Source organism: Notolepis coatsorum (genome assembly GCF_963971535.1).
Source record: "Notolepis coatsorum genome assembly, chromosome: 6".
NCBI classification, from domain to species: domain Eukaryota; kingdom Metazoa; phylum Chordata; class Actinopteri; order Aulopiformes; family Paralepididae; genus Notolepis; species Notolepis coatsorum.
The window spans coordinates 16,288,727-16,316,627 of NC_140170.1; the positions used below are offsets into that span (position 1 = coordinate 16,288,727).

The window sequence follows — 27,901 nt, forward strand, 5'->3', positions numbered from 1 at the left end:
TCTCTCTCTCTCTCTCTCTCTCTCTCTCTCTCTCTCTCTCTCTCTCTGCCACTCGCAGACTGTGTGGATTGACTGCCACTGAAAGTGCTTATGGGCGGAGCCAAGCCAATAACAGGCTGAAATCCTGAGTCTGGAAAATTATGCTTTTGAGTACTCCATTGGAAATATAAAACAATGATTTTTTTTTAATAAACCTTACAGATGTCTTCCATAGACTCACAGGAATTGTGTTGTAAAGTTGCCCAAATAGTGCTAGGAATAGCAACGCATGTCCCCTTTAAAGCGGGCGAGTGGGTGGGGCTAATGTTTACGTGCGTCTTTACGTGGTGACGCAGCGTTGTTTTGGAGGAAGTGAAAGGGGGAAGAAGGGAGAGAGAGAGAGAGAGAGAGAGAGAGAGAGGTAGAGAGCGAGAGAGAGTGAGAGCAGGAGAGAGTGAGAGCAGGAGAGAGACAGAGAGAGAGCAGGAGAGAGAGAGAGAGGGGGAGAGAGAGACAGAGAGAGAGCAGGAGAGAGAGAGAGAGAGGGGGAGAGACAGAGAGAGAGCAGGAGAGAGAGAGAGAGGAGAGAGAGAGAGAGCTGAGCTGACAACAACAACAAGCTTCGAGCAGCTGTTCCTCAGGAGCCTCGTCTGACAGCATCACGGGTTACAGGAGAATATTATATTATTATTATTATTATATTACTACTAGCTGACGGTGTGCAGAATATTATATTATTATATTATTACTACTAGCTGTCGCTGACGTTACTTAGTTAACCCAGCGAGCAAACTTAACTAACTCCAAGACAACGAGCCATCGCCCCGCGGTGTTACCAGTCGGTAAGTTATAATGTTATTACAACGACATGTTCAGAATAACTGCGTTATTATTATTTGGTTGGTAAACCGGCTGGCTGCCTGTCGTGGTGTGGCAGTGACAGGGTTAACCCTCTGTGTATTGTCGCGGTGAAAGGGTTAACCCTCTGTCGTGCGGCAGTGCAAGGGTTAACCGGCTGTCGTGGTGTGGCAGTGAAAGGGTGAATGAATTAATGAAAACTTTATTTAACAGATTGCAGAATGGTTACAATACAGTACGGCTCAATAAAATACACACAATTGTTAAGGGGATGCAGACAGGCATGCGTTGTTCATGGCACGGGGTACCACTCAGTGGTACCTCACTGAGTATTAAAGATTTGAGCAGAAGCGCGTGCACGCACATGCACGCGCTCGCGAGAACGCGCTGCGCTCGGCTCGGATCGTTGTGTTTACCTGCGGCGCTACCTCGCATTATCATAACAATAGCCGCTATAGGCTGGTGTCTTCAACCAGTCTGGGACTCTTTGTGATGTAAATATGGAACGTCCCAAGTTGCCGCTGCCCACAGAGTGCACCGCCGTCCAAAGGTGAACGACGGCGAACGAAGGGCCAAATCAAAACTGTTTTGATTCAACCCCCCACCCACCACCACTCACCCCCGGACAACAACACACTCTGCAAACAGCAGCAACCCGGGACATTCCATATCTACATGGCATGTAGATGGCATGACAAGACGAAAGTCTTTCTCTGGTCTGCATCCCCTTAACAATTGTGTGTATTGAGCTGTACTGTATTGTACCCATTCTGCAATCTGTTAATAAAGTTTTCAATCAATCAATCAATCAATCAATCAACATCACAAACTTCGGGACTGAGTAGATAATTAATTAATCTTCTCTTTATTTTTATTATTTATATTAAAACTGAATCAAACCATAAACAAGGTTGCCTGTTGGGATGTTAGATCCTAATGTGAAAAACTGATTTTATATGTCTGCACTTTATGTGCTCATTTTATGCCTGTCTTAATTCTGTTGTGAAGCACTTTGAGCTGCAGTTTCTGTATGAAAGGCTATACAAACAAAGTGTATTATTGTGCGCGAGGGAACATATGCGCATGCGCGCGGGGCCGTCATTATCCTGCGTGGCGGCTCAGCCCATAATAACAACGCAACGCTGGATGCAGACCAGAGAAAGACTTTCGTCTTGTTTACATCAGGGTCCCCCATTTTCAATTCATTGTGACATTTATGATTATGACATACACAACATACATGACATTTATGGCATAGGGACATATAGGTATTTAGTACTGATACATTTGTGACATAAACGGTATTCAAATATACAGTACTGTTACCCCTAGATCCTGACAGAGTATATGATGGGGAGGGGACTGTACATTAGGAGGGGGTGGGTGGGCGGGAGAGAAATATCCATACGGCGGGGAGGAGACTGTCTATTAGGAGTTAACCCCTCTGTGTTTGTCGTGGTGAAAGGGTTAACCGTTTTGGTCGGCGCGGCAGTGAAAGGGTTTCATTCATTCATTCATTCATTCATTCATTCATTCATTCATTCATTCAACCGGCTGTCGTGTGGCAGTGAAAGGGTTAACCCTCTGTGTATTGTCACGGTGAAAGGGTTAACCTTCTGTTGTGTGGCAGTGAAAGGGTTAACCCTCTGTGTATTGTCACGGTGAAAGGGTTAACCTTCTGTTGTGTGGCAGTGAAAGGGTTAACCCTCTGTGTATTGTCGCAGTGAAAGGGTTAATCGGTGTTGGTTGTCAGCAGCATTAGTGTGTTTTCCAGAGTCTGCTTGGTCAAAACAAGCCCTCAGGCAGCAATCCAACGAGATGTAATTTAATTAGCTTGTTTTGTGTCCGGAGTTTGATTGATTGATTGATTGAAAATGTTATTAACAGATTGCAGAATGGGTACAGTACAGTACGGCTCAATACACACAATTGTTAAGGGGATGCAGACCAGAGAAATACTTTCGTCTTGTTTACATCAGGGTCCCCCATTTTCAATTCATCATAACATATATGACATACAGATAGACAGTACTGCTACATCTATACATTTATGACATACCAGATTTACAAATACAGTACTGTTGGTGATACAAAAAGAGTAAAAAAATAGTGTATATATTTGACGAAGAAACTGTACATTGGAGGAGGTTGGTAGGTACTTAGGAGGTTGGTAGGTAGGAGGTTTGTAGGTGGGGTGTAACTGTACATTGGAGGAGGGAGGGGGGAAACTGTACATTGGAGGTGGTGGGGGGGGGGGGGGTTGGGTAAGCGGGGGGGGGGGGCTAACTGTACATTGGATTATCGACTAAACCTTACTTGGTCCCAAGAAGAGGGTCTTGTGTATTATTGGGTTAGGACATTTACTGTATATTGGAGGGGGTTGGGTTAGGACATTTACAGGGGCCAGTTTCAAATTGCAGCCTCCCGTAGGTGTTCTTTGAGAGTGGTTTTGAAAGTGGGTAGTGATTCACATTCCTTTACAGCTGTGAGTGATGGCTAACGTCGTCTTGACTGATCGAAGGTGGGGTGTAATCTTCATTATTAATCTAGCAATTATTTGTGGTGGTTAGCCAGGCAGCTATATGTTGCCCGAGTTGACTGTCTGTTTTTATGAGGATTTATGACGGACAGTCGACTCCTCTACTCCTACTGTTAAGTGATTCAGAATCAAAATAAATGTTTTTAACTAATTATGTCATTGTCACCACTTAATTTGAAATGCGGGACTATGTCTCTCAGGCCGAGATTGCATTGCTCAACGTGGTCGTCTGATTATCGTTTTTATCGTAATTCCATAATTTTGTTGAAAATACTTGACCCCCCCCCCCCCCCCATTAGTGTTGTCACGATACTGGAATTTCGAACTTCGATACGTTACCTTGAAAAGTATCGATATTCTATACCATTTTCGATACCACGGGGAAAAAGGTCAATCTTAAAATGTAAAAAAAAAATTTATTCTCCTCAGCTTCTCTCTGGTACTATAAGAGAAGATAAATATAACACTTTTAAAAACCCTTTGTTTATCTTTAGATCACACATTTAAAAATGACAAACTGAACTGTTTGTATTACAGTCATATTCCGACTTAACTGAATGCACACGTGTGTGTGTGTGGACTACTGTACTATTACAGGTATTCAAATGAACAATGCAACTTCCTTTTTTTTTATGAATAATTAAATATCGATATTTCGGGAAATGAGTATTGAAACCGTTTTAAATATTCAGAATCGATATGTATCGATTTTTCGATATTTTTGACAACACTACCCCCCATTGGAGCGGTCAAATGTCACATCAACCCGGTGGTGTGGTGTGTGAGGCGTGGAAGGTGAAACATCAACCCGGTGTGTGAGGCGTGGAAGGTGAAACATCAACCCGGTGTGTGAGGCGTGGAAGGTGAAACATCAACCCGGTGTGTGAGGCGTGGAAGGTGAAACATCAACCCTGTGGTGTGGTGTGTGAGGCGTGGAAGGTGAAACATCAACCCTGTGGTGTGGTGTGTGAGGCGTGGAAGGTGAAACATCAACCCTGTGGTGTGGTGTGTGAGGCGTGGAAGGTGAAACATCAACCCTGTGGTGTGGTGTGTGAGGCGTGGAAGGTGAAACATCAACCCTGTGGTGTGGTGTGTGAGGCGTGGAAGGTGAAACATCAACCCTGTGGTGTGGTGTGTGAGGCGTGTGAGGCGTGGAAGGTGAAACATCAACCCGGTGGTGTGGCGTGTGAGGCGTGGAAGGTGAAACATCAACCCGGTGGTGTGGTGTGTGAGGCGTGGAAGGTGAAACATCAACCCTGTGGTGTGGTGTGTGAGGCGTGGAAGGTGAAACATCAACCCTGTGGTGTGGTGTGTGAGGCGTGGAAGGTGAAACATCAACCCGGTGTGTGAGGCGTGGAAGGTGAAACATCAACCCTGTGGTGTGGTGTGTGAGGCGTGGAAGGTGAAACATCAACCCGGTGGTGTGGTGTGTGAGGCGTGGAAGGTGAAACATCAACCCTGTGGTGTGGTGTGTGAGGCGTGGAAGGTGAAACATCAACCCGGTGGTGTGGTGTGTGTGAGGCGTGGAAGGTGAAACATCAACCCGGTGGTGTGGTGTGGAAGGTGAAACATCAACCCTGTGGTGTGGTGTGTGAGGCGTGGAAGGTGAAACATCAACCCGGTGGTGTGGTGTGTGAGGCGTGGAAGGTGAAACATCAACCCGGTGGTGTGGTGTGGAAGGTGAAACATCAACCCGGTGTGTGAGGCGTGGAAGGTGAAACATCAACCCGGTGGTGTGGTGTGGAAGGTGAAACATCAACCCTGTGGTGTGGTGTGTGAGGCGTGGAAGGTGAAACATCAACCCGGTGGTGTGGTGTGGAAGGTGAAACATCAACCCGGTGTGTGAGGCGTGGAAGGTGAAACATCAACCCGGTGTGTGAGGCGTGGAAGGTGAAACATCAACCCGGTGTGTGAGGCGTGGAAGGTGAAACATCAACCCGGTGGTGTGGTGTGGAAGGTGAAACATCAACCCTGTGGTGTGGTGTGTGAGGCGTGGAAGGTGAAACATCAACCCTGTGGTGTGGTGTGTGAGGCGTGGAAGGTGAAACATCAACCCTGTGGTGTGGTGTGTGAGGCGTGGAAGGTGAAACATCAACCCTGTGGTGTGGTGTGTGAGGCGTGGAAGGTGAAACATCAACCCGGTGTGTGAGACGTGTGAGGCGTGGAAGGTGAAACATCAACCCGGTGTGTGAGGCGTGGAAGGTGAAACATCAACCCTGTGGTGTGGTGTGTGAGGCGTGGAAGGTTAAACATCAACCCTGTGGTGTGGAAGGTGAAACATCAACCCTGTGGTGTGGTGTGGAAGGTGAAACATCAACCCGGTGTGTGAGGCGTGGAAGGTGAAACATCAACCCTGTGGTGTGGTGTGTGAGGCGTGGAAGGTTAAACATCAACCCTGTGGTGTGGTGTGGAAGGTGAAACATCAACCCTGTGGTGTGGTGTGTGAGGCGTGGAAGGTGAAACATCAACCCGGTGTGTGAGGCGTGGAAGGTGAAACATCAACCCGGTGTGTGAGGCGTGTGAGGCGTGGAAGGTGAAACATCAACCCTGTGGTGTGGTGTGGAAGGTGAAACATCAACCCTGTGGTGTGGTGTGTGAGGCGTGGAAGGTGAAACATCAACCCTGTGGTGTGGTGTGTGAGGCGTGGAAGGTGAAACATCAACCCTGTGGTGTGGTGTGTGAGGCGTGGAAGGTGAAACATCAACCCTGTGGTGTGGTGTGTGAGGCGTGGAAGGTGAAACATCAACCCTGTGGTGTGGTGTGTGAGGCGTGGAAGGTGAAACATCAACCCGGTGGTGTGGTGTGTGAGGCATGGAAGGTGAATCCCGGCTTGTTGACGAGTACTGCGATGCATTCAGTATTGAGCAACTCCGGCTTTGTACACCGGGCCTATATTTAGCCCAGAGTTTGTTTGTGTCTCTCTGTCCAGATGACCTGCGAATGTAAAATGCATACGAGACGTGTCCAGAGGAACTACAGTTGCTTCTATTAAGCACTGCGTTGAGAAGCCAACAGCCTGGAGACCAAATCAAGACCCATATTTGTCGTAGATCAGATTAGATTAAAAAATTAAATGTATTGTCATCATACAGCACAAGTACAGTACAACGGAAACAAGTTTGGCATCCAACCAGAGTGCAAATGTAACAGTAAAGTGCAATAGTAATATACAGGTGATTAAACTGGGTATAAAATAAACATATATAAATGAGTACTACTGAGTAATAGTGCTAATCAGATGTATGTCACTGATTCTTGAGAGTCGGGACAAAACACTTTTAAAAATATTATATTTTGAGAATACACACTATATTGATTAGAGTTATATATTTATGTAGAGAAAGGTCTGAGCTATTTAACCATGTAAAGGTGCGGGCTCTACATAGAAAAACATTTTCAACAAATTCACATGTTTCCCTTTGAAACTTGATTTGTGTTAACTCCGTCAGACACACAAAAAAAGTATATAATTATAATTATTTCAGTCCAACAAGAATCTAAAGTTCTGAAGTATGTTGTAATAGTGTTTAGTTACTCTGGTATGCAATAAAATATAATATATAAACCTCAGGTGTAATTTCACACTATTCTGAAAACCCAGAGTTAGAAATATTAGCATTTTCAAACTTTGTTTTTAATTTTGATAAGATAAAAAAAGATCATTAAGTAAATAAGACACAAGAGGATGACGATCTAATGCTCCTTTATTACTTAAACAACATAAACTGAAGAAGGAGTTTGTATTTTCCCCAAGATTAACAAAAATAAACATCTGACGGTGTTGACAATGATCTGACGGTGTTGACGAGAAACTGACAGAGTTGACAAAATTGGATTTGCATCTCTGCTAAATTTTTTAAACAGATGGAAGTGACAATAATAAGAACTAATAACTCCTTGTCTTATACTGAACATTTTGTTAACTCAATTGTAATAAACAACAAACTTTACATACACTGTTTCCAACTATTACTTCGTCTCTGTTTTCATCTACCTCCTCTATACCACTTCCTGATCTCCACTTTCTCACCCACTTCTCCTCTTCCTTTCCTTCTGCATTTCTGATTAGTTTCACTATGATGTCTTGAACTGGGCAGAAACAGACATCCTTCTTGCCACATTTAGGCTGAACCTTTTCTGTTGGACCATGGGGATGCAGAAATTCCACTTTCACATCTTGTTGCTCATTATCCACATCGATGGTCTTGGCTAGCCACCAGTGGTCATCATATACTACTGCTAACCAGTCTTCATTACTAAGGCTGCTAACAGTCGTTACTGTCACCGTACCCTCAGGACCTTTCAAAGGTTCTTCGTCCAACTCCTCCATTACATCTTCCATCTCCATACCCTCTTCCATCTAATTTTCCATCTCCTCCCACAACATGGCCAGAGGTCTCTTCTTCCTTGCCCTCTGTGTATCACTCTGTTGTTCTCCTGGGTTGCCATGGTAATAGGAGGTAGCTGGGCAGAAGCACTGGCAATCCAACATCTCGCTGCAAAAGCAGGATAGTTGTCTGTTGTGGATCCTGTCCTTATGTGCGATGATCTGGTGTATTTGTCTTGTTGAGGGAACCGGTTTGAGAGAATTCATGAGAAGTGTGTCGTATCTTTGCATGTCTTCTTCCACAATGTGATACAGCTGAACACCATTCAGACTGTTTGAGACCTTTTTGAAGAATATGTGTCCATCCGTCACATCATTTCCTCTCAGGACCAGGTTGTCAGCTGTTCTTTTTACTGTTCCGCCAATGCCATCTGGTGCGCCCTTACCATGAGAAGTGGGGAAGAAGTTCCACGTTGTCCTTTCAAACCCCAGTGTAGGTGGGATACCAGACAGAACAAAACAGTTCTTCTTGTTCTTGTTTGCTTGGACCATCAGACTAAAAGTGCACGGTGGTAACCTGTGGATATTTTGTCTTGATATCTTTTAGGACTGGATCCATTTGTGTCCAGATTGCCGCAGCATCCTGTCTCTTTGACTCTGACAGTGTGCAAAACCCTGCCTTTCCACCCTTAGTGTAATACATTCCGGTATGGAGTGTTATCTGTGGCAGATTGTCAGAAATGGCAGGCCTGAACTTCAGCTTTATATTTGAATTTCCAGGATTCTGAAAAGTCAACATGGACGATTGCTGTACTCTCATCACAGGACTCAATTTTGTTGCTGTATTATTTTGACTGGTTTCGCACTGAACACACATGTGTTGTGGTTTCCTTTCTGAGTTTTTGCTCATTGAGTTTGATGAGCTCTGAAAGGCTGCCTCGGTGTTCAACGAGCTTAGTGTTGATGTCGATTCTATTGCGTGTGTCTTCTTGAACTCTCTCCCACTGCCTCCATTGAACATCGATTTTGTCTTGCTCTTGGGTTGTAACTGTACCTTTGTTTAGACATCGTGAGCAGGCGTGAAGAAGGCAGGCCTCACTTGCTGGAGAGCAACAAACTAATTGAAAACTGTCATCCAGTTTGTTTGACTTCACAACACCAGACATTTTAAGGACCTCGAGCATTAAGCATGCATTTTCATGTATTTGACACAGACATGTCTTCCGATCAGATGCTTTTGGTGCTGTGACATAGAAGGGCCTCAGAGCACAGAATGAAGAATAGCTCAGCTTTACAGTGGGGTTCTTAATCTGGAATTCAGTGTGGAGGTTGAGCATGGAGTCTAGCAGGACCATTATCTTCCGCTTGATCTTGTTCCTGGTGATTGTGTCAGTCTTATCCGTCGTCACACGTGCAGAGTTCAGGAAGAAATCCTGAACAGTCTGTGTTATACCCTGTATTAATGTTGGCTTTTTCTGAGGCTGCTCCTTTTCTCTCATTAACTTGTAGGTTAACCCAAACTCTTTCATTTGTTGAAGAAGACGATACTTTTTAAGAATCGTGCCTGATGACACACTCAGTGCTGGTTTTTGGCGCTGTGGGCCAGGAGTTTGTTTGTCTTCAGCCCTCTTCTGGGGATGTTGTGGAATAGAAGGGCCTTTTGGATTTTCGGATGCTTCCTGGTAGCATCTTCTTTGTTTCCGTGCCTGGAGAGTCCAGTGGTGATGTATTTGTAGCTGTAGGAGCTATTTGATGGTTTTTGTGCTTAGTTTGTAGTTTGTTAAGTTCATCACTGGGTGGCAGCACGGATCACTGGGTGGCAGCACGGAGCACTGGGTGGCAGCACGGAGCGCATAGGTTTTGAATAAAGGCACAGGTGTATGCTATGTCAATCAAGGTATCTAGGTATGGGTGACGGAGAGATCTCACGGTTTTTACCGCATGAACACACGCACGTACCCTCGCTCGGTTTAAGTATTATTTACAGCATTATGAAGTAATTATTGTTTGGCTCATCACGTGTATTATGCTAAGTACTTGAATTAAATGGGAACTTCACCCAACGGCAGGTGACACAGACTCGACATTGTGTATTTTCTAATTGCGCGTCAAAAACGAGGAATCCCCGCACCCAACCGAGCGTCTATCAGAACATCAGTATAGCCGCTACCAGCGTTTCCGTTAGCCGGTAATTACCGGTATTTGACCGGCAAAATCTGTTGAAGTCCGACATATTTAATCTCTCCGGTCATAATGTCCGGTGAAAATAATTCCCTCTAAACACAATTAGATTATTTGAATTGTATTAAAATAGGCTAAAATTAAATAGCCTATGCGATGAACGAAACAAACAATCATTACATTTGTTTCATCGTTGCTTCACCAAGCAGCCAGTCTAATAATGACATCCTGTTGTCAGCGCGAGCTGGCTGCTGATATATTTGCGAGAAGCATCCATCTGCCGGCCGGCAGGGTGCAGTACTCCAATTCAGCCATTGGCAATTCAGCTGTTGGGTGGGGGCGCTGCTGAGCGGTTTCCAGACCGGACCTAAAAACACTGCTGCTCCATGCTTCACGTAAATATATCAGCAGCCAGCTCGCGCTGACAACAGGATGTCATTATTAGACCGGCTGCTTGGTGAAGCAACGATGAAACAAATTATTGTTTCGTTCATCGCATAGGCTATTTAATTTTAGCCTATTTTAATACAATTCAAATAATCAAATTGTGTTTAGAGGGAATTATTTTCACAGGACATTATGACCAGCACCAGTCGTTGGGAGGTGGAGATATACATCACGCAAACCCACGATAATGTTGCCGTCTCTCTCTGCCAAATTTCTCAGTTCTTCGCTTGATATAATTAATACAAATGTCCAATATAACGGAATTCGTTAGCTCATAAAAATGTGATTATAACAGACTGCTGTTTATTAAGGTCGGGCAGACTGCCCACCGACACCTCAAGTCGGCAGCAGCACGAAGTCTCGAGGGACTTATTTTATTTGGAATATATTAATGACTGTATATACGCAAAAGTAGCCTAGTTTTAAGTTAAAATATTATAAATGCCTTGATGATGTCATTCTTTATATAGTCATATCAATTGTTTTTAAGCTCAATAAACTCTGACCGGAATTTATCCCATTTGTCCGGTAGATTGAAATCTACCGGACACTCAGACCTGCAAAAAAAAATTCTAACGGAAACCCTGGCCGCTACACAAGTAAAAACCCGATCTTACTTGGACAAATGGAGGATTTTGGAACCTGGCTTGGAATGCTGCTTCTGGATAAAGATCATCATCCCGAGATAGCACACCAAAGGAGGACTGGTTAGTGTATCGCACTGGGTTGCTTGCTAATGGAGCAGCAGCATTGAACGTTTTGTTGTTATTGTATTGACTTTTTTTCACGAGAGAGACTCCAGTCTCTTAAAGGAACAGTACGTATTATCAAAAATGAGTTTACGTCATGATATTGTGGAGCCCAGCCAAGGGCAAAATGTTTGTGAGCCAAGAATAAGAAAGCCTTCTTTAAAGGGATTATCAATTTTGATTGAAAGGCTCCAAACGGACAGAAATGCATATTGTACACAAGCAAGGAAATTGAAAAGGGAAATCATCACTCTTCTAGTTTCCAATGACAATGTAAATCTTGTGCACCAAAATCTAAAACAGTTCAAAGCTCTATGTCAAGTTGCCTCTGAGGCACATAATACATTGATGACTGAGTATCCTACAACTGAGGATACGCAGAGAAAGCAGGACGAATGGTTTTATGCAACAAAGGAAACAAATGATACATTTGTAAATGAAGTATCAACATGGTTGAGCGAAAATGGGATTTTTCAGGTCAATGATGATAATGCTGAATTGGAAAAAATGAAATCTGATTTGCATGAGGAAATTAAAGCTGGAGACAGTGCGTCTAATGTGTCTAGTAAAAGGTCAAGAAGCAATGCCAGTAGAGCATCAGGTTCTAGTACTGCATCTGCACGTTTAAATGCCATGGCAGAGAAAGCGGCTTTAATCGAGCAAACCGCTGCTCTGCAAAGGAAACATGAAATAGAGGCACAAGAGGAGAAACTCAGACAGGAACAAGAGAAACTCAGAAAAGTTAAGGAGCAACTGGAGCTTGATACACAAATGGCTGTTGTTACTGCAAGACTTTCTGTGCTGGAAGGCAGTGCTGTTGGAGGAAAGGCCCCTTCAGATGGAATGAATTCCTACCTGAGCAAATCTATGAAAGAGCTGAGACCTCAATTCAACCTACAGGCAACTGCATTTGTGCCGAAGGAGAACACCCTGATTTCGGATCAAGGCTCAAGAGCGCCACCTATCTTTTCCACATATGATGTGCGACCAAAGGTGAATATGCACACACACTTTCAGGAGAAAGTACAACATCATGGAATTCCACAAGCAAAAGATACTACTCTCATGCCACAGTGGCAACCAAACACTGGGACGTCTCTCACCACTACTCTAAAGCATCAGTCTCAAAACGCTTTCACAGCCTCCACTGCTGCACCTCGTAGGTCAGTAGCTGCACAGGAACGACAGCCTACACAGAACGCTGCAGTGCAAAATACAGTGGACCAGGATGCCATTTGTGGAATCATGCAAAGGCAGAATGAACTCACCACATTGCTCATTCAACAGCAAATGTTATCTACTTTACCAAAAAGAGATATAACCATATTTGATGGTGATCCATTGCACTTCATTTCCTTTGTTAGGACATTTGAACATTGTGTTGAAGAGGTAACATGCAGTTATCAAGACTGTTTGTATTTTCTGGAGCAGTACACCAGGGGGAAGCCCAGAGAGCTGGTGCGAAGCTGCTTACACATGCCACCACAACAAGGATATCAAAGAGCAAAAGGTCTTTTGAAAGAACACTTTGGTAATGAGCACAGGATAGCAACAGCCTACATGGAAAAAGCCTTTCGCTGGCCTGTTGTTAAAGCAGAGGATGTAGAGGCGCTGCAGGAGTTCACGCTGTTCCTAAGAGGGTGCTGCAACGCTATAACAGAGATACAGTACATGGAGGAGATGAACGTTCCATCAAACATGAGGAATGTTATGATGAAATGGCCTTACAAGCTGCGGGAAAGATGGAGGTCTACAGCTTGTGAGATACAAGAACGGCAAGGCTACAGGGCCACCTTCCCAGAGATGGTAAACTTTTTGGAGAAACAAGTCAAAATATTGTCTCATCCCATTTTTGGTGACATTTCAGATGCACGACCAAGCATCACATTAAAGCCTGTAGATAAGAGCACGCCGCTACCCAGGAGCAGCATTAAAGGAAGCAGTTTTGCAATAACCATCGCAACCAACCAAGCTGAAACTGTGCCCACAGTGCACATGATGCCAAAGCAGCCTACCGTAACTAAGGAGTTGTCCCCAGAGGCCTGCCTCTATTGTGAAGAGCCACACCCGACTATTCTGCATGTCCACAACAACGACAAATTGACCAAGTCACAAGAAACACCAGTCAGTAGTGCACTTGTGTCTCTTCAGGCATGTGGTTGTACTGGGGCCGGAGACCACGACTGTACCCTTTCCATTGTTCCAGTACAGTTGAGATCCAAGAAAGGAAATGGAGTGCTGCAGACCTACGCCTTCTTAGACCCAGGAAGTACAGCAACCTTCTGTACCAACCATCTTATGAAGAAGCTGAATCTACAGGGTACAAAGACCAACATTCTTATGCGCACTATGGGTCAAGAAAAGGTAATTGAAAGCCAAATCCTTACAGGACTGGAAGTGTCCAAGTTGGATAATAACCACTTTATGGAGCTCCCAGAAACGTTCACACATGAAACAATCCCTGTTTCAAAGAGTAACATCCCTACTCAGCAAGATATTGAAAAATGGGAATATCTGAAGGGTGTCAGGATCCCAGAATTGGACGCTGATGTTGAACTTTTGATTGGAGCTAATGCATCAAAACTCATGGAACCCTGGGAAATTATAAACAGCCAAGGTGATGGACCTTATGCCGTGAGGACCCTATTGGGGTGGGTCGTCAACGGTCCTTTGAGGGGTAATAATGGTTGTCAGAGAAGCTGCTCGACCATATATGCCAATAGGACATCCATTGTCAAGCTGGAGGAGCTGTTGGTCTCTCAGTACAACCAAGAGTTCAACGAGAAGTCACTGGAGGAGCAGCAGGAGATGTCAAGAGAGGACCTGAGATTTATGGAGATCTTGGATAAGTCTATTTGCATGCAGGAAGGACATTATTGCATGGACTTGCCTTTTAAAGTGGATGACATCACCATGCCAAACAACAGGTGCATTGTGGAACAGCGCCTTCAGGGTCTGAAAAGAAAGTTTGAACGGAATAAGGGCTACCAAAATGAGTACACAGATTTTCTTACTCATGTGATTGACAGTGGCTACGGAGAAATTGTGCCTCAAGTCCAGCCGGACTACAAACATGGCAGTGTGTGGTATCGCCCTCATCACTGGGTGTGCCACCCAAAGAAGGAAAGACTGAGAGTGGAAAAGCGAGCACACACCAGACGTGGAATCTTTCCAATCGTCAGTCCCAGTGACCAGTTGGGGTTCTCATCACCATTCACCTTGCTACCAAAACTGTTGTTGCAAGAAATGTGTCGAAGGAACATGTCTTGGGATGACCCCATACCCCAGACATTCTCACAACGATGGGCAAAGGGCTTGTACGGGCAGTACGGTTGAAGACCAAAACAGGGCAGTTGGAGCGGCCCATATCCAAGCTCTTTCTGCTTCAAGAAGCAGTGTAAGGTCTGGCGGTAAAGGTCACGACCCAACGTTGAGTTACGTGCTGGTAACCTCTGGCTCAGAGAAGAACCAAGAACATTTGTTATAGCTCCTTTTTCTTCTTTAATGTAATTGTTTTCCACCTTCACATTTGGGGCCGGTGTGTAGGAGCTATTTGATGGTTTTTGTGCTTAGTTTGTAGTTTGTTAAGTTCATCACTGGGTGGCAGCACGGATCACTGGGTGGCAGCACGGAGCACTGGGTGGCAGCACGGAGCGCATAGGTTTTGAATAAAGGCACAGGTGTATGCTATGTCAATCAAGGTATCTAGGTATGGGTGACGGAGAGATCTCACGGTTTTTACCGCATGAACACACGCACGTACCCTCGCTCGGTTTAAGTATTATTTACAGCATTATGAAGTAATTATTGTTTGGCTCATCACGTGTATTATGCTAAGTACTTGAATTAAATGGGAACTTCACCCAACGGCAGGTGACACAGACTCGACATTGTGTATTTTCTAATTGCGCGTCAAAAACGAGGAATCCCCGCACCCAACCGAGCGTCTATCAGAACATCAGTATAGCCGCCACAGTAGCCTTTTTTCTGCGCATTATTGTTTTTATCAGGTTGTTTCGTTGCTTTGTTACATTTGTAATACTCTCGTTCATAGTTTTTATTTCTCTTGAATGCCTTTTTCGCATTTTACTTCGTTGCTTTTCCTGTCTGAGAGACTCCCTGCACTGTCTGGCATTGTTATCTAGAATATCCTGATCTGATTTTTATCTGATCCTGATTTTTCTTGAACTCTACACTTGTGACAACTGATAAGATTAAAACAACTGACTAGCAAAATATTATCCTGTTGATCACTCCATACCATAATGCAGGGGTGTCAAACTCATTTTCACAGAGGGCCACATCAGCATTATGGTTGCCCTCAAAGGGCCAAAGACCGTATAAATGTTAATGTAATGTAAAATAAATGTAGCTACTCATTTACATATTGTTAAACATGTTGTTTCTGTATTTATTACTTATTCAAGTTATACATATTGCATATGCATTTGCATAGATGTAAAAATATATGTTAGCTTATGTTATTTTAACAAACAATTTTAGTTTATCAGAACCCCATATTACTCCATCAATCAATGATCAAACCATTCAAGTAAATAACAAAGAAGAATATCATCAAATACAAGCTATGACATTAAGTTTGTTCAAAACCTTTTTGTCACAGTCAAGAGGGGCAGAACTAACAACTGTGAGCTGCAAAGAACGCGTGGGACAGATGTAGCAGATGTTACAAAAACAAATGGCTGCACACAACCTTGCAGAGGCCATACATCCAACTAATGGAAGATAGTTTAATTAACTTTAATTAACAGATTGCAGAATGGGTACAGTACAGCTCAATACACACAATTGTTAAGGGGATGCAGACCAGAGAAAGACTTTCGACTTGTTTACATCAGGGTCCCCCATTTTCAATTCGTAATGAAATTGCTATTATGTGTCTGCATGAACACACCACTGTAACTGTACTCAAAAATAACAAAATAAGGGTTGTCTCAGTTCACAACTATATTGGTCAAGTTTTGGGTGGGACTTGTTTGCGTCCCTACAGCTTCTTATTCAATTGAGCGAGATGCTCGGTTATGTCACACAGCCAGCTTGCATCTGACAGTTCAGACAATATTTCTTCAACCCTTTGTTACCTATTCCGCCTGGATCTTTTTTGTATTTTGGGCTGTAAAATTGTCAAAGAATGTCTGAGGAGTAAGTGCTTTTGGCTTTTTTCCTTTGTTACTTCATCAATACCTCAGATGTTCAACACACATGTATGTGTAAGAATGTGTAATAACTAAGGCTGTCAAAGCTTTATTAACGCATTAACCCACAATTATTTTAACGCCGCTATTTTTTAACCCAAGATTAATGTTAAAAAAATAAAAAAATAAATTAAAAATCTTTTTTTTTACCAGAGCTCTTGGGGGGCCACATCAAATGACGTGGCGGGCCGCATTTGGCCCGCGGGCCATGAGTTTGACACCTATGCCATAATGTATTACACTATGGATGGAAAGAGTCAGATAAAGGATGATGTAGCAATCTACAATAGACACACATGGACCAGTCCTATATTAAGAATTATTATAAAGATATTAAGATGAAATATCCACAGTTTACCACCGTTCACCTTTGCTCTGATCGATGATCTAAGTAAACAGTATAAGAATAAGAATAACTGTTTTCTTCTGTCTTGTATCCCTACTGGGATATGAAAGGGCAACATGGAACTCCTTCCCTGCTCTATAAGAGGCAAGAGTGTAGATGTTTGGTAGTGAAAACTACACACTGCACCATTATGATTTTACATCAATCAATCAACCACGTAGACAAGTGATATATTTATATTTATGTATTAACACATGTGCTGGGAAAGTAAGACAATTATTCAATAAGCAGACCACAGCCTGCCCATGCTCTAAAAGTCAGAAGTGTATTGTAATGCATGCTATTATATGCACACTTCTGTGCAGATACAACTCTGAAATAACATTTAAATCCTTTACCATGTTCAAAAATAGTATAATAATAGCATATTATGAGGTTATTGATGGATTTGTCAACTCCGTCAGCTTACATGTCAACTCCGTCAAAGGCTGAGCCCGAACCCTGTTTTTAGGGTTCGAACGTTCGCCAGGGTCTACGAACGAACGTTCGAACGTTCGTTTTTTGTAAATTTTTTAATAAAATTTTTTTTATTACATTTTTTTTTTTATATATAATATTTTTTTTTTATTGTATTATTATAGATCCTACGGAGGGCGGCATTGCATAATCTATTGGTGAAAAAAAATTTTTTTACAGTGGTGGCTGTTCATGTAAACATGTAATTAAACAAAGGGAAAAGACAGCAGTCAAACATGTTATCACGCACTCACTTTTTGTCCCGGTAGAACATCGCTGTATGAATTGGAATAACCGAAGCTTTCTGGTCTGGCGGGCTTGAAATGTCCATAAATGTGTATCCAATCCATAAATCCATTTAGTTAGATCCAGTATTGACTGAATGTATCTGTGATTATTATAGATTTTCCTGGTTGACTCCCGCTCCCGGACGTGATGTCACACGAAAGCCAGCCGCACTCACCCAATAGACTATTCTATTCTAAACAGTTATATTAGTGTGAACGTAATATACATTTTATCCAGTGCATATATTTGGATAGTATTGTGATATCATAATCCCATTTATATATATATATATTTTTTTTATACATTTCAACATTTGATTGCTTTTCGTGCATTTTTCAATTGGCTGCGTTCGAGCGTTGCGCACTTGGCGATGTTTCTATCGCCTCAGAAGTCACTCAGAACAGAGGGGGGGATGAACATGAAGCATAAACAATGATTTATATATTACACGTTATTGTGCATTTTAACTTTACTGTCTAGTATCGTAATAAAACATTTAGACTATAGACACTTGGCACCTGTATACTATAGATTAATTTCATTACCCCTGGAAGAAAACAACTGAAATAAATTACGATTGAATATTCGATAGGTCTTCTACCTTTTGATTTAAGGATCAAATGAGACAAGTTATTTCCAAAAGCGGGATTTATTGCACCAATGCAGATAAATGAAAATGGGGGACCTGCATGATGTAAACAATAAGACGAAAGTCTCTCTGGTCTGCATCCCCTTAACAATTGTATGTACTGTTATACTGTACCCATTCTGCAATCTGTTAATACACTTTTCAATCAAACAATATAGAAAAACAGGCCCAGTAATTGAAACATTAACAAGTCGGCACTCAACTCTGAACATTAACAACTTGTAACATTTAAAATATACATTAACAATAATAATAATAATTAACAAATGTGGGATTTATTGCACACGTCGTTTTTAACAAAGCAATGCAGATATATAATAACTAAGTAACCAAAATAAAATGATGCCTCACTCACGCAGTCGGCCTATTGGTCTAAACTCTCTTCATGTTGTGTGCCAAGAATATAAGTTGTCCACATGCACAAGTTGTTTTTAACAAAGCAATGCAGATATATAATAACTAAGTAACCAAAATAAAATGATGCCTCACTCACGCAGTCGGCCTATTGGTCTAAACTCTCTTCATGTTGTGTGCCAAGAATATAAGTTGTCCACATGCACAAGTTGTTTTTAACAAAGCAATGCAGATATATAATAACTAAATGACAGGTGACTGCCATGTACGCCTCCATCGCCATCGACGTCCAAGCGTCTGTTGTGAATGCCACAGCGGTGGCATGGTCAATGTACAAGGAGACTTTCTCCCGCACGGCCCCGTACCTCAGGGTTAGGTTGTTGGAAACAGTGGCTCTTTTGGGGATGGTGTAACCTGGCGCCATCAGATTAACCAGATTAACCATTCTCCTGAATCCCTCACCCTCTACTACATTTATGGGCCTCATGTCCAAAGCAATAAAATCCACAATCGAGTCCAATAACTGGTTCTTTCTCTTCTCCGTTATTGGTTTTGCTGCGTCAAATTGCAGTAGTGTCTGCGTCGTGGTTGAGGAGGTGGGCCCGCCGTCCAGATCCAGTTTATGTACCTAAAATAATGAATTTGTTATTATTATTAGCATATATCATTTTGTTCTTATTGTATTTATTTGAGACCAGGCCAACAGCATCACGCTTTCGCACAGCAGGCTGCCAGGCGCCGGCCAGGCCACTAGGCCTTAGTAGGCCGCAGCCTGCACGTGGCGAATGGCGATACTTCTAATTACTAATTAGGGCCCAATACTTACATTTTTTATATGAGCAGCCAGGTTGGATGTGCCACCGTGGAATGCCAACTGCTTGTCGCAGATTTGACACACAGCCTTTACTTTGTCGTCTGTTAATTTAAAGTGTTTCCACACAGGTGAAGTCTTCCCACTTGCAGCTGCCATGATTGAATAATGAGCCGAGCGCCGCGGGCCGCGGGGACGCGCATCTTCGCCTCGACTCCACCCCGCGCGCCGCCGCGGGGACGCGCCTCTTCACATCGCCTCACCCGCGCCTCCTTTTTTAATTTTTTTTCCCCCGAACGTCCGAATGCATTAATTAAAGTCCGAATGCCAGCGGAACGAACGAACGTTCGAACGTTCGGACGTTCGGGCTCAGCCTTAGCTTACATGTCAACTCCGTCAGCTTACACGTCAACTCCGTCAGCTTACACGTCAACTCCGTCAGCTTACATGTCAACTCCGTCAGCTTACACGTCAACTCCGTCAGCTTACACGTCAACTCCGTCAGCTTACACGTCAACTCCGTCAGACACAAAATCTGATGGAGTTGATGTCTGACGGAGTTGACAAAAAGGGCACACATTTTCCCTCCAAGCCTGTATTGTGCACTGCAGCTAGCTAGTTTTTTGGCAGTTGCTAGCTGTCTTAATAATCTCACTGAAACACTTGAATTCAATCCACTATTGTTTTTTTAAAAGTATAATAACGGAGAGATGGTGTTGACATGTTCCAGCTGTGACCATAGGAATATTGACATTGTTTGTCTAAAATATCAAAAAGTATCAAATTTACCAGACCATGGAAAAGGGGTCCTCAGGGATAGAGCTGGCCATGCTATTGCCTGATTTAATTAGGTTTATGAAAAGGTCTGACGGAGTTGACATAAACTGAGGACACAATTTTGATAGGCAGATTTCTATGGAAAATATTATTTGAGTTTCATGGCATGCATTGTTTTATACATTTATAACCATTATCCTTGATTTGATATGTATGTTTTCACAAGTGGAGAGGTTTTTCAAGCTTTTTTGGGCTGGTCAATAATGTGACCCTTGCTGAGGACAAGAAAATTAACACAGATTATACATTTAAACAAATATCCCCCAAAAAACTAATATATGTGCTAAAACATAACATCAGTATACACAATACCTTTAGATTGAACTTTGTGAGTATGTCAATCATTATTAATTTCTTTATTTTTTATATAAATTAGACTTGTCTATGTAGGACATGTTTTGTCCAGACTCTCAAGAATCAGTGATGTACAGAGTTGTAGTATTAATATGTACAGTGATACAGGTATAAAGACACTAGGCCTAAAAAAAATAATGGTTTGTTTCCGGTTGCCGACCGACCCTGCCGATTTAGGTGCGACCCAATATATTTTATGAGTAAAAAAATAAAACATTCCTTTATTATTATTATTATTATTATTATTATTATTATTATTATTATTATTATTATTATTATTATTATTATTATTATTATTATTATTATTATTATTATTATTATTATTATTATATTATTATTTTTTTTATTTTTTTTTAATAAAGTTTCATAGAAATCTTAGTCAAACCTTTAGTATTATGGATATTAACACTTTGATCGCCATGGTTAAATTCATAATTTACCATCCCTCGCCATCTCTATTTGTCTATGGAGAAGTTCCCCTTCTTTGCAGGGCTATAACCTTTTAAATTGTATTGCTAAATTGACATTATTATGGCCCATTCAATGTCCTATATCTATTGTTCAGGGTGTAGCAACGTTATACTTTTTCATTCACATATTCATACTAAAATACGGTCTAAAGTATAAGTATGTTTTTATCGTTTTCTGCAGATTTCTCCAGAACGTGATTTATAGCTCCAAATGCATTATATTGATGATGAAATACAGTTTGATAGCAATCGGCGCGAGATAAAACATTTCAACTGGACGTGGTTCTAGAAGTTACTACGTATCATCTGATGTTGACCGGATGGGCGGGGGGTCATTTATAATTCCTTGGGCAACGTTATATCATTCACTAGTGTGGGTGATATGATCATCAGAGCAGTTAGTAAAGAACACGTTGGAAAATAACGCTGGATCTTACCGTATCTTCCTCGCGCCGTTGAGCGATGAGCGTGGAGCAGAGATATTCCTATTATGGGATGTCGAAATACCCGATCCATCTCCAGGTTGTATAATAGTATATACGTCCAAATCATGTTGTTTGTCGAGTTATTTGCACCGATCGGTGTTCACTGTGTCAAGATGGAGTCCTGCTAATGATAGCGAGTGCCCGGACGAAATATGGGTGAGCACCACTTCATCCACATGACTTCCTGTTGGGCGATCTGCCGATCGGCCACCAGATGGCGCTCTTGAACCGTTGGATAGTTGAGTGGAGCTCAGCAGTATATCTCAGGTCCCCGGAGGAGAAATATGATTTCGATCACAGATTTTTGAAATATTGATATCAAAGACGTGTTACGGCGTCTTCGGCAGAATGAGCATGGCGGGCAATGACGAGTTTCGGCGTTTCCGGCAATTAAAGTGTTAAACATGCTGGCAGAGTACATGCATCCATGTTGTTGTGAACATTTTAATTAAATAAAGAAATTCCCTATCCATAGTCGCCGTGGGAAAGAATAAAATAAAAAATAAAATAAAATAAATTCTCTACCTACCCATGGCCTTAACACTATGGTCGCCAAAAACGCCTTACCACGTCATTCCCCGCCATGCTCATTCTGCCAAAGACGCCGTACCACGTCTTTGATATCAATATTTCAAAAATCTGTGATCGAAATCATATTTCTCCCCCGGAGACTTGAGATCTACTGTTGATCCCCTCTCAACTCTCCAACGGTTCAAGAGCGCCATCTGGTGGCTGATCGGTGGATCGCCCAAACCGGAAACAGGAAATGGAAGCTGGTGCTCATTCCAATTCGGTCCGATCACTCGCTAATAGTCCCAGGACTCGAGCTAGACACAATGGATAGCAATCCGTTACCAATAACTCGATAAACAACATGATTTGGACGTATATACTATTATACAACCTGGAGATGGATCGCATATTTCTACATCCCATAATAGGAATATTTCTGCTCCACGCTCATCGCCCAACGCTACGAGGAAGCTACGGTAAGTTTCAGCGTTATTTTTTAACGTGTTCGATACAAACTGCTCTAATGATCATATCACCCACACTAGAGGAATCATCTAACGTTGGCCACGGAATTATAAACGACCCCCCCCCCATCCGGTCAACATCAGATGATAAGTAGTAACTTCTAGAAGCACTTCCATTTGAATTTTTTTATCTTGCGCAGATTGCTATCAAACTGTAGTTGATCATCAATATAATGCATTTAGGGCTATAAATCACGTTCTGGAGAATGCTGCAGAAAACGATAAAAACATACTTATACTTTAGACCGTATTTTAGTATGAATATGTGAATGAAAAAGTATAACGTTGCTACACCCTGAACAATAGATACTTGACGTTGAATGGGCCACAGTAATGTCAATTTAGCAATACAATTTAAAAAGTTATAGCCCTGCAAAGAAGGGGAACTTCTCCATAGACAAATAGAGCTGGTGTGGGATGGCTTAACTGACAACCAACAGGAAACAAACAATATTTTTTGTTATGCCCTATGGTAGTAAGTAAGTCGTACTGGCCAGCAGTGTAACTAGTAAGAGTAGGTTAGGGATATGTACAGTAATATATACTATAAACTTTTTGACTTACCAGCCATTTGGCAGATTTGGTAGATTTAAAAAACTACCAGCCAGGCAGATTTTTTACCAGCCAAAAATTATAAATAGCTTTTTAGTATATCGCCATGTGTTATTATTACTATATAATACTCTCATATGCTATTTTCAATTAATATCATAAACAACATAAGGAATATTAGCATAATTTTGAGTGGACTGAAGGAATGAGTCAGCGTTAATTAGGGATGCCCCGATCACGTTTTTTGCCACCGATACCGATCACCGATCGTCGTGAGCCATACCGGCCGATACCGATCCGATACCGATCGCTTTTGATTAAAAAAAATTAAAAATTATTTTATATAAATATTTTAATTTTTTTTTAATAAATTATATATATTATATAATTAGACTTGTACTTGTATTATCTGCGAGACATCGCCACTAGGGATGTCCCGATCGCCTTTTTTTGCTTCCGATCCGATCCCGAGCATGTGATTTTAAATATCTATCGATCCGATCGTTTCCGATCCGATCTTTCACATTAGTAATCAATTTTGACGCATTTTTGTCAGAAACTGGCAGAGCGAGACAACATCTGTTGCCTATAATAGTCCGGGCGCGAGAGCGGAGGCTTTTGTTATTACATTCACCCTGAGAAATGTGCTTCTGCTTCATATGAGAAATATTAAAAGTTTCAATATATGTTTGCACATTAGTATACATTCAGTGTTCGACTTACGTAATGGTCCATTCTGGTCTGAAACGCCGAAAGTCACGTAACGTTATCCTCCAGGTGAAAGTTAGTCTGAAAACTTCGCCTCCAGTCTGCTGCTTCATGAGTTTTTCCTCCACGCGGAATCTCCTCCTTGCAAACATTGCAACTGGCTTGAATTTATATTTTAAAATGCTTAGTTCCAAACCTCTGACATTAAGTCTAGCTGCTCAAGTCAGTGGATATTAACCGTGTTTCGGGAGCGACGTGTTGTTGTTGTGATCTGTGGTCGCGTGTAGCGTGTAGCGTCTAAATTAAAGGGAATGTTTGTTGCAACGGTGAAAATTAAAGGGGAATGTGTTTGTTGTGGATAATTATTCTGCTCTGTGTGACAATAAATACATTAATGATGATATATTATATGTAATTTAAAACCAAAACTAAGGCCTCCGTATGAGTTTAAGACGTGGACATGGTCATGTTTGTTGAATAAAATTTTTCTTTTTTTGACTGCCGATTTTTATTATTATTTTTTCCCGATCCCCGATACTCTGAAAAGCACGTGATCGACGCCGATTCCGATCACGTGATCGGATCGGGACATCCCTAATCGCCACCACGCAACAAGTCAAAATGCTCGCTATCTGCAAACAGCTCCACTGTCTGTGTACTGAGTAGCTTCCAGCTACGGCCAGGATTCTCCGGCGCTGCAGCTGGACCCTAGTATTGGTATAAATCACATTCAGCAAGCCCTCAGCCCGAATACGCATCGAATCAATGTTATAAGACATTGATATCAGGAGCTATCTGTAGCTACTGCTAGCCGGATATATAACGTTAAGACAACGCCTCAGTGAACTATTTAGTTCAATGGGACATTTCGTTTTGAACAGTGAACTAACGCGAGCTAGCTAACGTGAGCTAACAGAGGTATCAACATGCACTACTAGACTTGCTGGAGCATTTGTTGATATCAGGAGCTATCAGTAGCTAGCCGGCTAAATACCATTAGACAATGCCTACTAAAAGTGAATAGTTGACTGGGTAATTTTGTTTAAACAGTAACGATAGCTAGGTAGCTAACGTTAGCTCACGTCGAATGCACTATAGACTCGAGCAGAGCCTCCTCTCAGTCCTCTGTGTTTACAAACTTTACACGGGTGCGGGCGGGGCAAGGGAGGAGGGAGGAGGAGCAGCGGCAGTTTGCAGGTCCTGTGTGTTTGAGACAGACAGCGAGTGAGATCTACGCTTGATTGGTTTCCGCGATCGGCGAATATGACTCATTATCGGAATTCACCGATCGCATATTTATACTGATTATCGGCCGATAACGATCGGTGGCCGATCGATCGGGGCATCCCTAGTGAGCAGCTCTGGTGTTATAGAGATATGGTGAGCAGCTCTGGTGTTATAGAGATATGGTGAGCAGCTCTGGTGTTGTAGAGCAGGGGTTCCCAAACTTTTCAGGCCAGGGCCCAGAAAATAAGGCGTCAGAGAGCCGCGGCCCAATGCACATCGTCGGGCTTTTTTTTTTTTTTTTTTTTGCCAGGCGGCCGATTTTTTAAGCCAAATATCACTTCAATCCTATTAAGTTAGTTCAAGTTAGTTATTCATTTATATGTGCTTTATGAGAGGGCTAACTTGTTGCAAAATAATAATGATAATAATAATAGCCTCATTAAAATACTATTGTTGCTTCGGTTGTTTTCAGAGTTTTATGTGCATAATCTGTTATTTAGTTTGAAATGTTCGTTGAAATAAGTAGATTTTTCGTTTTTGTTTATTTATTAAGTTAATATAAAACCATATAGTCACATTTTAGAATACAATAGAATAGAATTTTAGAATACAACTAGAAACACTGTCCTGGCCTGCTTCTAAGTTCAGTGGCCTGACAAAAAAAAATTAAAATAAAAAATAAAAAAATAAAAAATAAAATAAAATATTTTTTTTAATTTTTTTTAAATATTTTTTTAATCATCTCGCGGCCCACCCGTGGCTGTTCGCGGCCCATCTTTGGGTCGCGACCCCGACTTTGGGAACCACTGTATGGTGAGCAGCTCTGGTGTTATAGAGAGATATGGTGAGCAGCTCTGGTGTTATAGAGATATGGTGAGCAGCTCTGGTGTTATAGAGATATGGTGAGCAGCTCTGGTGTTATAGAGATATGGTGAGCAGCTCTGGTGTTATAGAGATATGGTGAGCAGCTCTGGTGTTATAGAGACATGGTGAGCAGCTCTGGTGTTATAGAGATATGGTGAGCAGCTCTGGTGTTATAGAGATATGGTGAGCAGCTCTGGTGTTATAGAGATATGGTGAGCAGCTCTGGTGTTATAGAGATATGGTGAGCAGCTCTGGTGTTATAGAGATATGGTGAGCAGCTCTGGTGTTATAGAGATATGGTGAGCAGCTCTGGTGTTATAGAGATATGGTGAGCAGCTCTGGTGTTATAGAGATATGGTGAGCAGCTCTGGTGTTATAGAGATATGGTGAGCAGCTCTGGTGTTATAGAGATATGGTGAGCAGCTCTGGTGTTATAGAGATATGGTGAGCAGCTATGGTGTTATAGAGATATGGTGAGCAGCTCTGGTGTTATAGAGATATGGTGAGCACAGGGAGCGAAATTAACTTTTTGACTCACCGGCCAGTGGCGGGTAGATGGGAAGAGTCTACCCGCCAAGCATATTTCTTACCTGCCAAAATTTTTTTGATTAAAAAAAATATATATATTTTATATAAAAAAAAAATTGAAATAAAATATATATTATATAATCATACTTGTAGTTGTATTATCTGCGAGACATCGCCACCACGCAATAAGTCAAAATGCTTGCTATCTGCAAACAGCTCCACTGTCTGTGTGTATACTTGAGTAGCCTCCAGCTCCAGCAAGGATTCTCCGGCCCTGCAGCTAGACCCTATATTCAGCTAGACCCTACATTCAGCATGCAAGGATTCTCCGGCGATGCAGCTGGACCCTATTTTTAACGTTACGGTTCTTTTGTCAAATCACATTCAACATGCCCTCAGCTAGAATACGCATTCAATCAATGTTATAAGACATTGATATCAGGAGCTATCTGTAGCTACTGCTAGCCCGGTAGATAACGTTAAGACAATTTAGTTTACTGGGACAGATAAGATCTAACGTGAGCTAGCTAAGCTAGCTAACGAGGGAACGGAGGTATTATGCACTCGAGTCGACTATTGCTGGAGCATTTGTTGATATCAGCAGCTATCAGTAGCTAGCCAGCTAGATACCGTTAGACAATGCCTCGTCATGTATTAAACTAAAAGTGAATAGTTGACTGGGTCATTGTTTAAACAGTAACGGTAGCTCAGCCCGCATATCGCAATGGTGGTGTTTCAGGAAGTAAACAAGCCAAATGAGAGCTTCCGATTGGTCATTTGCTTTCTTTCTCATGAAACCAGTCACGTCACTCTACTGTGATTGGACCGTTGACTTGAGTGCAATGTGGGACTTGTAGTTTTTTAACGATCTCGCGGCGGAGAAAAAAAAGACGAGAGCGGCTATAATCTGTACTCGCACAATCAAAATAAGAGTATCGTTATGAACTACACGTCTACACGCCACACGGCGGGCAGCCCTCTAAGTGTCAAGCGCCAAAGGTAAAAACTGACCGCCCCTGGCCGGCGGCGGGCTTTAGTTTCGGTCCCTGGGTGAGCAGCTCTGGTTTTATAGAGACATGGTGAGCAGCTCTGGTGTTATAGAGATATGGTGAGCAGCTCTGGTGTTATAGAGATATGGTGAGCAGCTCTGGTGTTATAGAGATATGGTGAGCAGCTCTGGTGTTATAGAGACATGGTGAGCAGCTCTGGTGTTATAGAGATATGGTGAGCAGCTCTGGTGTTATAGAGATATGGTGAGCAGCTCTGGTGTTATAGAGATATGGTGAGCAGCTCTGGTGTTATAGAGATATGGTGAGCAGCTCTGGTGTCATAGAGATATGGTGAGCAGCTCTGGTGTTATAGAGATATGGTGAGCAGCTCTGGTGTCATAGAGATATGGTGAGCAGCTCTGGTGTTATAGAGACATGGTGAGCAGCTCTGGTGTTATAGAGATATGGTGAGCAGCTCTGGTGTTATAGAGATATGGTGAGCAGCTCTGGTTTATAGGGAGCAGATAACAATTTTAACAAGTGTAAATACTAAGTGTATCAAATTGAGAGTGTATCATGTGTAAATAAGT

The 27,901-nt window shown here is 42.2% G+C and overlaps 1 protein-coding gene across 1 annotated transcript in view; it reads left to right on the forward strand.

The window, feature by feature from the left end:
- Positions 1-403: 403 nt before the first annotated feature.
- Positions 404-27,901, forward strand: part of LOC311230476 (ras-related protein rab7-like) — a gene marked incomplete at its 3' end in the record, with an annotated part of 59,344 nt that continues 31,846 nt past the window's right edge. Inside the window, 1 exon segment of the mRNA XM_084316768.1 lies at positions 404-821.